This window comes from Furipterus horrens, unplaced genomic scaffold (genome assembly GCF_987537825.1).
Source record: "Furipterus horrens unplaced genomic scaffold, mFurHor1.1.pri manual_scaffold_17, whole genome shotgun sequence".
In the NCBI taxonomy this organism is placed as follows: domain Eukaryota; kingdom Metazoa; phylum Chordata; class Mammalia; order Chiroptera; family Furipteridae; genus Furipterus; species Furipterus horrens.
The window spans coordinates 7789536-7802427 of NW_028327187.1; the positions used below are offsets into that span (position 1 = coordinate 7789536).

Genomic DNA, 12892 nt, shown 5'->3' on the forward strand with positions numbered 1-12892 from the left:
ATGTATGAATTAACCAATTCTGTCAAAAGTCAGAAATGAGAGATGGTCAGATTAGGTTTTTTTAAAAAAAGTCATGATCCAGTTATTTGCTGACAATAGGAAACACACTTGAAATTCAAGTCACAAATAATTTGGAAGTAAAAGGATGGAAAATGGTATTTTATATAAATAGCACCACAGAAAAACTAGAGAGGCTATAATAATATCAGACAAAATAAACTTTTGAAAAAGGTTACAAAAGATAAAGAGGAACATTTTATAATGACTAAAGGGTCAGCCATCAGGAAGATATAACAATTATAAGCATATAGGCATTTAACAACAGAGCACAAATATACATGAGGCAATAACAGAGAAGTTAAAGGAGAAATAGAAAAGACTACCTTACTTTCAGTAAGGATAGAACAACTAGGCAGAATATCAAAAAGGAAACAGAAGATTTAGCAACCCAATACATTAATTAGATCTAACAAACATATCTAGAAACCTCAACCCACCAACAACATAATATACCTTCTTAAGTGCACATGGAACATTATTTGGGATAGAGTGTGTGTGAGGCCATAGGCCAATAATATAAAGTACATTCTCAGACCACAGTGGAATAAAATCAGAAAACAATAATAAGTAATGGGAAACTAACAAACATGTAGAAATTAAGTAATACTTTCTTAACCAACCAATTGGTAAAAGAAGAAATTAAAAGGGAAATAAGAAAATACTTTAAATGAATGTAAATATAGACACAGCATACCAAAACTTATGGGATAGAGCTAAAACAGTATTTAGAAGGAAATTTATAGCTGTAAATACTCAAATTACTAGAACCAAAAATAAAAGAGTGACATTACACTCCACTTTGAAAAATAAAGTGGATTATAAAGAAATACTATGACAATTGTACTAATAAATTAGATAACTTAGATAAAATGGACACATTCTTACAGAGACACAAATTACCAAAACTGGTTCAAGAAGAAACAGACCATGTAATTAGGCCTATAAGTGAAGAGAGTTAATCAGTAGTATTTATAATGCTACTTCTATCACTACTAGTAATAAACTACCCATGAAGAATAACTGAAACCCAGATGGCTTCATGGCTCAATTTGCTCAAGCATTCAAAAAATAATACCGACTTTTCATAAACTTCCAAAAAATAGAAAATGAGGGAAAACTTTCCAATCCATTTTATAAGGCCAACATTACCCTGATACCAAAATCAGACAAACACATCATAGGAAATGAAAACTACAGGCCAATATCTCATATAAATATGGGCACAAAAAACCAACAAAGTACTAGCAAACAAAAATCTAGAAACATTTTTAAAGATTTATATATAATGATGAATTGGGATTTATTCCTAGGGATGTAAGTTTGGTTTGACATCCCAAAGCAATTAATGTTGCACATCACATCAATAAACTAAAAAGTAAAGGCATATGATTATCTTAATAGACAAAGAAAAAGCATTTGACAAACTAAAATACCTTTCTTGATAAAAAGCACTCAACAAATTTGGAATAGAAGAAAACCTCCTCAACCTGGTACAGGGCATTAAAAAAACAAAAATCAAAACCTAGCTAACATTGTACTTAGTGGTAAAGTATTGGATGCTTTCCCTCTAAAATTAGGAAGAGGACAAGAATGTCTGCTCTTGCCCTTTCCATTCAGCACTGTGCTTGAGGTTTTAGCCAGACAGGCAAGAAAAAGAAATAAAATGCATGTATATTGGAAAGGAAGAATGAAACTATTTATATTCACAAGTGGTGTGACTTTATACATAAAAATTCTAAGGAATCTATAAAAATGTATCAGGACCAATAAACAAGTTCAGTAAAGGTTGCAGAATATAGATTCAATATACAAAAATCAATTGTATTCCAATAAACTTTCAATAAAGAATCATAAATTGAATTAGGACAATTCCATTCACAAGAGCATCAAAAAGAGTCAAATACATAGGAATAAATTAACAAAAGTAGTGCAAAACTTATAATCTAAAAAAATTACAACACATTGTCAAAAGAAGTTAAAAACGAAATAAATTGAAAAACACCTCATGTTCATGAATCAAAACACTTAACATTGTTGTCATGACTAATCCATAGGTTTAATGCAATTCCTGTCAGTATCCCAACTGGCTTCTTTTTGGAAACAGAATAGGTAATTATGTAATTCATATGTAACTTCAAGAGACTTAGAATAGGCAAAAGAAACCCCAAAAAGAATAAACTAGGCAAATTCGCTTTTCCTGTTTTCAGAACTTAAAATACTCAAATAATAAGAATAAAAATAAACTCAAAATGAATAAAATACTTAAATGTAAGTTGTGAAAACATAAAAATCCTACAAGAAAACAGGCGGTAAAATCTCAGACATCTCTCATCGCAATATTTTTGCCCATATATCTCCTCAGGCAAGGGAAACAAAGGGAAAAATAAACAAATGGAACTATTCAAACTAAAAAGCTTTTGCACAGCAAAGGAAATCATCAACAAAATTAAAAAGGAACCCACTGAATGGGAGAACATATTTGTCGATATATCTGATAAGTGGTTAATATCCAAAATTTATAAAGAACTTACAAAACTCAGCACCAAAAGAACAAACAACCCAATTAAAAAACGGGCAAAGGACCTGAATAGACACTTCTCCAAAGAGGACACACAGGTGGCCAATAGACATGAAAAGATGCCCATCATCACTAATCATCAGAGAGATGCAAGTTAAAACCACAATAAGATATCACCTCACACCTGCCAGAATGACTACCATCAATAAATCAACAATCCAAAAGTACTGGCGAGGATATGGAGGAAAGGGAACCCTCATGCACTGTTGGTGGGAATGCGATCACTGTGGAGCATGGAGTTTCCTTAAAAAATTAAAAATGGAACTGCCTTTTGACCCAACGATTCCACTTCTGGAAATATATTTTAAGAATCCTGAAACACTTAATTCAAAAGAATATATACACCTCTATGTTTATAACAGAATTTTTTACAATAACCAAGATCTGGAAACAGCCCAAATGCTCATCAGCAGATGAGTGGGTAAAAAAGCTGTGGTACATTTACACAATGGAATACTACTCAGCCATGAAAAAAAGGAAATTTTACCTTTTGCAACAGCGTGGATGAACCTGGAAATTATTATGCTAAGTGAAATAAGCCAGTCAGAGAAAGACGAATACCATATGATGTCAGTTATATGTGGAATCTAATCAATAAAATATTTTAACAAACAAAATAGAAACAGAAGCATATATACATAGGACAGACTGACAGCTGTCAAAGATGGGGGAGGTTAGAGGCTGGGATAAAAAAAGTGAAGGGATTAAGAAAAAATATGTATATATGACACATAAGCATGGACAGCAATGTGGTGATAGCCATAGGGTAGTGGGGTAGGGGAGGTGGAGGTGGGCAAAGTGGGGAAAGTGGGGATGGAAGGAGCCTTTGCTTAAGGCGATGGGCACATGATGCTGTGTTTTATTGAATTGTACACTTGAAACCTGTATGGTTTTGTTAACCAACATCACCCTAATGAATTCAATTAAAAAAGAAAAATAAATACTTTTTTATGAAAAAAGACTATATTACTGGCAAAAGGTTATGCATATAGATAAATGTAATATAATTAAGTGTACAAAAATAAGCCCAGACATTTATAGCCAACTGATTTGTGAAAAGAATGCCAAGACCGTTTACTGAAGAAAATTATAGTCTTCAAAAACCTGTACTGGCACAACTGGATAATCATGTACAAGAGAATTAAATTGGACCCTTGCTTCACACCATATACAGAAGTTAACTCAAAATGGATCAAAAACATAAAGGTAAAGGTAAAACATTTAAAAATCCTAGAAGAAAACATAAGGATAAATGTTCATGATGGACGATTTTTGACAATGACACAAAAGCATAAGAAATAAAAGACAGTAGATAAATTGAACTACATCAAAATGAAAAACTTTTATGCTTCAAAATAATCCATCAGTAAAATGAAAAGATAACAAATCCATGGAATGGGAGAAATATTTGAAAATCATGTACCTGACAAAGGACTTTTATTTAAAATATATAAAGAACTCCTACAACTCAATAATAAAAACAATCCAATGTAAAAGTGGACAATGGATCTGAATAGGAATTTCTCTAAATAAGACATACAATGGTTCGATTCCCAGTCAGGGCATGTAACTAGGTTGCATGCCAGGTCCCCAGTTGGGGGCGCGAGTGAGAGGCAACCACACAGCGATGTTTCTCTCTTCCCCTCTCTCTAAAAATAAATAAACACACAAACAAACAAATAAACTATTTTTTTAAGACATACAAATGGCCAAAAGCACATGAAAAAATGCTCAGCATCATTAGTCATCAGGGAGATGCAACTCAAAACCACAATGAGATATCACTTTATACCCACAAAGTTTGGCTAGAATTTTTAAAAATCAGATAATAAGTGTTGGCGAAGATGTGGAGGAATCAGAAGACTCCTCATACACTGGTGTAAGACAGTATGGCTGCTGCTTCTAGTGTGATTAAACATAGAATTACCTCATAACTCTGCAATTCTGCTCATGCATTTATACCCAAGAGAAATGAAAGCATGTTCGCACTGACACTTAGAGGTGAATAGTTATAGAAGCATTGTTTTAAATGGCCAGTAGGTGGTAACAACCCATATTCATCAGTAGATGAATGGATAAGCAAACTATTATATCCATACAATGAAATATTACCTAATGATAAAAAGAATGAAGTATTGATACATGCTACAGCTTGGATGAATCTTGAAAATACTGCACTAAGTGAAAGAAGCCAGTCACAAATGACCACGTACTATGATTCCATTTATTTGAAAATCCAGAATAGGAGATAGAAAGTAAATTAATGATTGCTTAGGGTCTGGGGTAAGGATGTGAGGGTAGGTATGTGAATGCTAAATGTTTCAGAGTACCATTTTTAAAATTTTTAGTTGGAGTGAAAATCACATAACATAAAATTTATCATCTTAACCATTTTTTCATTGAAACAGACTGTCTCCTCATTCTGCCATACCAAGCCACATGCATTGGAAATTTTTATTTGTTCGTTTGTTTATGAAACATCTAACGTAAAATTTATCATTTTGCCCTATTCTGTATATACAGCACAATATGGTTACCTACATACACATTGTTGTGCAACAGCTCTCTAGAAGGTTTTTATCTTGCAAAACTGAAACTCTATATCCATTAAACAATAATTACCCCTATCTCCCTTCCCCCAGTTCCTGGCAACCACCATTCTACTTTCTGATTCTAAGAGTCTATTTCCTTTAGATACCTTATATAAGTGGAATCAGTATTTTTGTGTGTGTGACTGGCTTATTTCACTTAGCGTAATGTCCTTAAGGTTCATCCATGTTGTAGAAAATGTCAGAGTTTTCTTCCTTTTTAAGGATGAATATTCATTGTGGTATATATACCAGAATTGTTTTATTTATTCATCCATTGGTGGACCCTTGGGTTGCTTCCATCTCTTGGCTATTGTATGCTGAAATGAACATGGGTGTTCAAATACGTGTTTGAGACCCTGCTTTCAATTCTTTGGAGTATATACCCAGAAGTGTAATTGATGGATCATATAGTAATTCTATTTTTTATTTTTTTAGGAGACTTCATACTGTTTTCCATGGTGGCTGCACCATTTTACAGTCCAAGCAACAGTGCACAAGGGTTTCAATTTCTCTACATCCTTGCTAATATTTATATTCTGTTTTATTTTTATAGTAGCCATCCTAATGACTGTGAGGTGGTATCTCATTGTGGATTTAATTTGCATTTCCTTAATGATTAGTGATTTTGAACATATTTTCATGTGCTTATCGGTAATTTGTATATCTTTTATGGAAAAATATCTATTCACGTCTTTTGTCCATTTCTTAACTGTTGTGTTTTGTGATGTTGCAATAATTCTTTACATATTCTGGTTATTAAACCCTTTTCAGATACGTGTTTTGCCAAGTATTTTCTCTGATTCTGTGCGCTGCCTTTTCACCCTGTTGAGTGTGTCCTGTGATGCTCAAAAGTTTTTAAGTTTGATATAGTTTATCTTATTTTCTACTTTTGTTGTCTGTGCTTTTGGGGTCATTTCCCAGAAATCGTCACCAAACCCAATGTCACGAAGCTTTTCCCCTATGTTTTCTTCTAAGAATTTTATAGTGTTAGCTCTTACATTTGAGTCCATTTTGAACGAATCTTTGTATATGTCATAAAGTAAGTGTTCAAATTTATTCTTTTTTGTGTGAATGTCCAGGTTGCCCAATACCATTTAGTGAAGAAACTGCCTTTTCCCCATTGAATGGTCTTGGCACCGTTGTGGAAAATAATTTGACCATGGCTAATTTAATGGCTTTCTGTTGTGTGCCATTGGTCTATCTGTCTGTCTTTATGTCAGTACCACACTGTTTTCATTGCTGTAACTCTGTAGTAAGTTTTGAAATCTAGAAGTATGAGACCTCCAACTTTGTTTTTTGTCAAGATTGTTTTGGCTATTCTGGGTATCTTGAAATTCAACATGGATTTTAAGGAGTATTTTTCTATTTCTACAAAAATCACCATTGGGGTTTTAATAGAGATTGTAATAAATCTGTAGATCATTTTGAATAGTATTGGCATCTTCACACTATTGAGTTTTTCGTGTGGGGTTTCCTTTTGAAGTGATGAAATATTCTCCAATGGACTGGTGATGGTTTCACATATCTGTAAATATACCAAACCCATATAATTGAACACTTTAAATGGATTAATTGTATGGTATGTTAATTATATCTCAATAAAGCTTTTTGTAAAAAACCAATTGAATATACAGTGTCCATACCAGCATCTGCACCTACTGCTTTTATGTATGTAAAGACATGGTGATAGCCCTGTCAAATGTGGCTCAGTTGGTTGGGTGGCATTCCGCAAAGCAAAAGGTCATTGGTTCAATTCTGGTGAGGGCACATGTCTGGGTTGCAGGTGCAGTCCACAATCGGGGCACATGTGGGAGGCAGCTGATCAATGTTTCTCTCTCACATCAGTATTTCTATCCCTGTTTCTCCCTCCCTTTCCCTCTTTCTAAAAATAAATAAAAGATATTTTCTAAAAGACATGGTGACAGTTTGGTGTGCTGTAGATGATCTCAGAATATTCCATGTGTTACTTAACTTTCATAATAAAGATGGTTTTATTATTATAGTTTATATCATCTATCCTCACAAAATACATTTTTGGTAATAAATATTTTTGCAATTATTATTTCTACCTAACATCAGGGAACTAAAATGTAAAAACTTTGTGAGGTTTTTAAAAAATAAGATTCTTTGGTTGAGAAGTGGCAGAGCTAAGACTTGAACATAGGTGTTTGACTACAGGGTCTATGTTCTTTCCACTAGGCCACACCAACCACATAGAGTGAGTCATTAATTTTATAAACTCTTTGAGGTCAGGGACTATTTATATATCACTGTATCAAAATTAATGGCTGGCCTATAGCAAGTACTTCATAAATATTTATTGGACTTTTAAACTGACCTGGAATATACAGGTACATTACATTTATTATCTTATTTAATCTTTATTATGACCAGCAAGTATTATCCCCACTTTACAGATGTTAACATTGAAGCTCAGAATGATGTCACCAAGGTGGCGACATAGGTAATTCCTGACTTCACTCCCGCTCACGAGAACAGCTAACATCTATTCAAGAATAAGACGCCACTGAGAGAATCCTAGAACATGGGGGTGAGGCTGAAGCACCAACCTGCACCTCAGAGACCAAGACACACTGCGTTAGAAGGGTAAGAAGCATCTGCATTTTCACCACATTGCTCCTCCCTCAGGGCAGTGCAAAACCATCCCAAGCCTCTGGTGCCTCTGGTGGGAAAAGAGAACCTGGGGGGAGGTGGGAGCAAGCAGTCTCCCCCAGCCTTGTGGGCTGCTTTGTGGGAACCTCCGCTCTGATCGTGCACTACAGGGATTTCAGGGGAAGCTCCAGGACCCAGCCTCTGAGAATCTGACTGTGACAGAGCTGCACCACCCAGCACATGGACCTTGGCAATTCCTGTGCTGCTTGTAGCTATCCCACCAGCAGCTTTGCTCATCTGCAGAACCAAGTCAGTGGGCATACTCTGACCACGGAACTTGGTGGGGTGCAGAAACGCCTGATTGTCCATCACTAGAGACTAGTTTGGTCATGCCCAGGCAAGGTGCTGAGTCATAGCACCACCTGCTGTAGAGAGTGCCTTTCAGGCCCATTTGACCAGAAGTGCTGGTGACAGCTCCTGGAAGCTGTTTGGCTTAGTGGTATTTAAGCCAAGAAGTGTGTGGGCAGAAGTGATTACCCAAAGCAAAGCCATTACCAGGCATGGAGGCTTCCTTGCTATTATACAGACAAGGGGATTAATTCATAGCTAAGGCGGAGGGTAGCTCCTAGCCCCTCCCAACTGGAAAGCATGTTTGGGAAATTGAGAGTAGCCTGACACACTCCTCCTCCTCTTCCAGGCAAGGGGGCCGAGAGGTAGCCCCACCTGCTGTGAAGAGTCTTCTGGCCCCATCTGGTTAAGTGCACTTGAGTCAGGACAAGGGCAGAGAGAGCTGATAGTGGGCAGAGCAAAACCGATGGCCCTGTTTAGCCAAAGGCCAGGGAACTTGGTGTGCAGGTCAGTTTGAATGAAAACACAAACAAAGAGGTTTACAGGTTTGACGGCTGCTTCTCCTGCTGTGACCAGGCAGGGAATCTAATTAATAGCCCTGCTCATTGCTAAACAGTCATTAGCCTGCCCAAGCAGGGGACCTAATTGGAACACAGAGTAAGCTGTGTAGCCCTCTCAACAGTACCACTTTGAACAGAGAGCACAGCCAATTGTCTCCCCAAACCGGAGAGCAAAATCACTGGTCTCATCCGACCAGGGAATTCAGTGCACACTCAGGCTTCTTCCGGGCCCCCATATAACAAGCCGTCACAGTCTCTGGGCTCTGGCTTACTGCCCTGGCAGGGCAGGGAAGTTAATAGCCCCATTTATTACTGAATATATTGTCCAGTTTTGACCATCCAGTAAACCTGACCAAAGATGATATATATGTTATGTATATCTTTTTTTTTTTTTTTTTTACTGTGTGGTTGCCTCTCACTCATGCCCCTAACTGGGGACCTGACGTGCAACCTAGTCATGTGCCCTGACTGGGAATCGAACCAGCGACACTTGGCTCGCAGGCTGATGCTCAATCCACTGAGCCACGCAGCCAGGGCTTGTTATGTATATCTTATATTTGATAGTCTATGTTAAGTTGATAACAGGTTAACTTCAACCACCTACAAAAACGGTGCACTTTTATGTCTACTCTCCCCACACCCCCAGCTGGGGACCTCACCAGCAACCCAGGTGTGAGCCCTGGGTGAAAATCGAACCAGCGACCTTTTGGTTTGCAGGCTGGCGCTCAATCCACTGAGCCACGCCAGCCTGTCCAGTTATTTAATGACTTCTGAAGTAATTCCATAAAGTCTGCATTCTTTGTGATGTGGTCTCTGATTGGAATAGCTAAGTTATCAGTTAACGATTCAACAAAGAAATTCAGTGCCACAAACCAATAAATTTCCGCTCTTTAGCCAAGGGACTTTGTGTACACATTGAGACACACTTTCAACAGTCTAGAAGGCACTTGATAACTTAGCCTTAGCCTTCATTTTATGATGAATATATCCTTAAAGTCAGCAAGAGGTGAAAGAATAGGGCCTTTTTAGGTCTTTACTGAGCACATACACAGCCCTGTGCATGCACATGTCCTAGATACCCAGGGATATTTTGAAGCTTTTTAGTGTCCCCTGTGGACATCTAGTTCCAAGCTTTTCCTTATAAGTTTTTGGTCAGCTTCTTGTTTGCCCCAACTGTTATTATGACCTAAGACACATGTTATGTTAAACAGTTGCCTCTAATTGTTTTTGATAAATATCCCTGGTTGGGGGCATCTATTTACCATGCCCCGGCTCTAAGTCATGTCAAATGAGGGCAACACCTGTGATTCAGGGTTTCCAAGGAAGTGCCATACAGGTCAGATAATGATAATTCTGTGGGGATGGGACTTCAGAGAAACTCCAAATTCATTCCTTTCCCTCTGTTGGCTTCTGAATTGGCGGTTCTCATGGCTGCTATGATTGTGAGGCTGTTGGCTTTCAGGGCCATTGTTGACATGGGGTGGGGGTGGGGAGATGGGAATAGGGGAAATTAAAATGCCACGACATTTTCTGTTCTAATCAAAGTTTAGCTAACACAATTTGTTTTTTTTTGTGTGTGTGTTTTGCTTTTGATTTTTGTTTTACAATTAAACACTCCTTGGATGATTGCAAATCTTTGCCTAATTTCCAGAGTTGTGGGAAAGTTGATTTTAACAATTTTTGTTATTATTCACATTATTTTTATTGACAAGCAGATTTTTAGAGGTATTTTCTTGACACTTTCTGTTGACATCATTCATAGCTAGTATTTATTTAAAGTCACGTAAATATAAAAAAATTTTCATGGCATAAAGGTAATTACATAAACTTTGAGACATTTGGAAAATTATTGCTATACATAGTTTTTATTATTTTTAAAGATTTTATTTATTTATTTATTTATTTATTTATTTATTTATTTATTTCTAGAAAGAGGGCAAGGAAGGGAGACAGAGAGGGAAAGAAACAGCTGTGTGTGGTTGCCTCTCACGTGCCCCCAACTGGGGACCTGGCCCACAACCCAGGCCTGTGCCCTGACTGGGAATCGAACTGGCCACCCTTTGGTTCACAGGGTGGTGCTCAATCCACTGAGACACACCAGCAAGGGCAGTTTTTATTATTTTTGACCTCTACTATGAAAAAAAAGTGCTTTGCAAAAAAGAAAAATAGTATTAATGTTGACTGAAATATAAAATCAAGTATAGACAGATTTTTATGGAAATTGCCTCTAGATAGGTAATAAGTGACTCACTCATCATCATTTAGGTAAAGTCAGGGCTATATATAACTGATATAAAGTCAAATGGTTTTTATTATTTTGATCAGCTAAAGTTGACTGCAGGCTTCTATGAATATGGCAGAGATTACAGTAGTAAAAAGAGAATACATTTAATAAAATTGTTATTAAAACCCACCACATACATAGCGATATGTCAGATGTTGGGATTGGGTAAAGTAGAGATACAAACATGAATGTGAATGGTTCCTGCCTTTAGCGGAACTTACAGTCTGGTGGTGGAGAGAGACAGACTTGTAACAAATGAGGGAGAGAATGAAGTGAGAGAAGTAAAGGGGAGAGAATCCTGAGCGTGGAGAGCATTACTCACTATTCTTGATCCCGCCATAGCCTTTCACACGTCCTTGCCCTTTTATGTGCTAATCCATCTGGTCAGTGTCTTCTGCAACTTCCTTACCTTTTCCCTGATAAACCCTGAAAGCCAGCTCAAATTTTACTTCCGTCACCTCAGATAACAGAACTACTTATTCCCTCCCTGGTATTCCCTTAGCACTTATGAACAACTTCATGAGAGCATATTATATTGTTCTGTAGCTATTTTTTTTTTACATGTTTACCTCACCTAAGAGAATGTGGAGCACCTTATAGGGACTTGTCATATTTGTTCTAGAACCTTCAGTACCTGGAGCAGTGCAGGGTACATAGTATGCCGAGAAGGAGTGGACAATAAGAACTTCAAAGATTCAAAATGGCACAGTGATGTTATAAAGTGGAAGGGCAGCTTTTGGATATCCTCCTAGTGGTGATGTCTTTTTTTTTTTTTTTTTTTTAAGATTTTATTTATTTATTTTCAGAGAGAGGAGAAGGGAGGGAGAAAGGGAGAGAAACATCAGTGTGTTAGAGGTACACTGATTGGTTGCCTCTTGCACACCTCCAACTGGGTACCTGGCCCAGAACTGAGGCGTGTGCCCTGACTGGGAATTGAGCTGGCGACCTTTTCGTCACAGGCAGGCACTCAATCCACTGAGCCACACCAGCCAGGGCCTTGATAAGTGATGAATGCAAGGCTAAGAGAAATACCGCTTTGACGTGTTTCAACGGTACAGTTGCTGGGAAGCAACCTACCAAGTCTGGGGTATGAAAATAGGTTAGTTAGGTGGGCAACTGGTAGAGAACTTTACAGCTTATATCCAGTTTTCACATGTTTTGTATTTAACCTTTACAAACCCCTATGAAATAGATGCCATCATTGTTCTCGATTTACAGGGGAAAGAAAACTATGCACGGAGAGTTCCAATTCGCCCGAAATCCCATTAGTAGTCCCAGTAGAGTTGGTACTAGCATTTAAATCTATTGACTCTCATTCTACTACACTATGAGCTGCTTACTATGAAGCAGTTCATACCTCTGTCTGCAGTAACCAGTAACAGTGGCTAACATTCATACAATTTTACCGTTTATAACATACTTTCATCATACACTTTCTTGTTCCTCGCATCAGTCATCTCAGCAGACGGATAAGAGTATCTTTATTTCCCAGATAGGAAAACAGACTCGTAGGTGAGATGCCTGCGTAAAGTCACGCAGCTTTCTTAAGTGGTAGAAGGAGGATTTGAATCCACATCTCCTTACTCCAACTCCAGATGCAGAAAGCTTTTCACTATTCTTTGGCTTCCTTATTCCTTTTTGGAAACTTTAAGGATCACCAGCATGCTAGGCTCATGGGGCATCCAGGAGTACCTCCGGCATAACATGGTTGACACATTTAGTATAACATATATTGCATTATTAAGCATTCATTATTCTGAAAACCTCTGAAATATTTTTGTAATGGTTTCTTATGAACTTTGCTGGCCACAGAAGTGCAGTGCTACTGAGATAAAACAGAGCTGTTACAAAAACAACA

At 37.3% G+C, this 12892-nt stretch overlaps 1 protein-coding gene across 1 annotated transcript in view; it reads left to right on the plus strand.

Annotated features, from left to right (window-relative positions):
- The first annotated feature begins 7653 nt into the window (after nucleotides 1–7653).
- ZC3H12B (zinc finger CCCH-type containing 12B) overlaps nucleotides 7654–12892 on the plus strand; it is a 32185-nt gene continuing 26946 nt past the window's right edge. The window contains exon 1 of the mRNA XM_090264932.1: nucleotides 7654–7836. The gene's annotated coding sequence lies outside the window, so the exon portion shown is untranslated. The remainder of the gene's footprint in view (nucleotides 7837–12892) is intronic.